Here is a 1511-nt window from a genome sequence, read left to right as displayed (position 1 = left end):
CCCTTGACCTCCCCATGAGAAGTTCGGATGATGCTTCCATGCCGGATTGTAGGAGTTTGAGTATGGATTGTTGTTGCGGTTGAAGTTTTGATTACCCACATAACACACCGAAGCTGGATTTGAGGGGCAATTTTCAAAAGTATGCCCATCACCACAATACACACAAGATATTTCTGCCCTTTGAATGGCAGCGGCTGGTTGTACACTTCCTCCCATATTCATATTCTACAAAATGTTGGTCATTGAGGCCATTTGAGCGGTTAGAGCGGTCAAAGCATCTACTTCAAGGACACCCGCTACTTTTTGGCTTGTAGGAGCTCTATTAGTTGACCATTGATAGTTGTTACTAGCTATCCTTTTCAAAATCTCAAAAGCTTCATTGTAAGACTTGAAAAGAATGACTCCATTAGTGGAAGCGTCCAACACCATCCTAGAGGTCGCATTGAGACCATTGTAAAATGTCTCAAGTTGGATACAATGGGGAATACCATGGTGTGGGAACTTCGTCAACAACTCCTTGAATCTTTCCCATGCATCACTAGTAGTCTCGTCTTCCAATTGTTGAAAAGACATGATCTCGCTTCGAAACTTTGCATTTCTTGTTGGAGGAAAGTACTTTCTCAAGAATTTTTCAGCCAAGTCATTCCAATTAGTCACCGAATCGGGAGGGAGAGTATTAAGCCAAGCTCTAGCCCGATCCCTCAAGGAAAATGGGAACAACTTCAATCTTAAAGCCTCTTCACTTACTCCTTGTAGCTTGAAAGAATCACTCACCTCCAAAAATGAGCGAATATGGAGGTGAGGATCTTCCGTTGGCGACCCACCAAATTCACCAACCGTTTGGAGCATTTGAAACATGACGGGCTTGAGCTCAAAGTGAGGTGCTTGGATTTCGGGTCTCACAATACCCGGATTTAGCTCATTGAACATAGGGGCTGCATACTCTCTTATTGCTCGGGCTCTATCATCGGCCAAAGCAATAGGATTGGCTTCATTATGAGCACCCCCAATTCCAAACCCATCGGCCATATTGCAGCGTTTTTTAGCCTTTTGTTCCTTCCTCCTTTGTCTAAAAGTGCGTTCAATTTCGGGGTCAATAGGAGCAAGTTCAAGGTCTTCTTCTTGCTCGTTCATGCACTAGATTAAATCTGAAAAAGAAAAATTCAGCGCACCAAGATAGGATTAAAACTTTAAACCAGAAAATAAATTGCAAAATAGTTGATAATACACAATTTTTAGTTTCAATCCCCGGCAACGGCGCCAAAAACTTGTTGTGAAAATTATATACGCAAGTATACGCAGTCACACAAGTAATAAAGTGATAAGTAAGATCGTCTCCACAGGGATTGCAAACAAAGTTTGATGTAAAATCAACTAATTACAACTTAAAATAAAAAGAAATAATATGCAAATGGTTGAGTAATGATTCAAAATTAAAAATGACATGAATTAAACTTGCTAGAATTAAACTACTGATGCTAGAAAACAAATTGGCTGCAAGATAAAAAAAA

At 40.3% G+C, this 1511-nt stretch overlaps 1 non-coding gene across 1 annotated transcript; it reads left to right on the top strand.

The window, feature by feature from the left end:
- The first annotated feature begins 484 nt into the window (after positions 1-484).
- LOC115708410 (small nucleolar RNA R71) lies at positions 485-591 on the top strand. Its single transcript, XR_004009912.2, has one exon. It is a non-coding gene; the product is annotated as a small nucleolar RNA R71 (small nucleolar RNA).
- The last annotated feature ends 920 nt before the right edge of the window (positions 592-1511 follow it).

This window comes from Cannabis sativa, chromosome X (assembly GCF_029168945.1).
Source record: "Cannabis sativa cultivar Pink pepper isolate KNU-18-1 chromosome X, ASM2916894v1, whole genome shotgun sequence".
NCBI classification, from domain to species: domain Eukaryota; kingdom Viridiplantae; phylum Streptophyta; class Magnoliopsida; order Rosales; family Cannabaceae; genus Cannabis; species Cannabis sativa.
The sequence above is the reverse complement of the archived record's forward strand: the minus strand, read 5'-3'. Positions and strand labels throughout refer to the sequence as shown.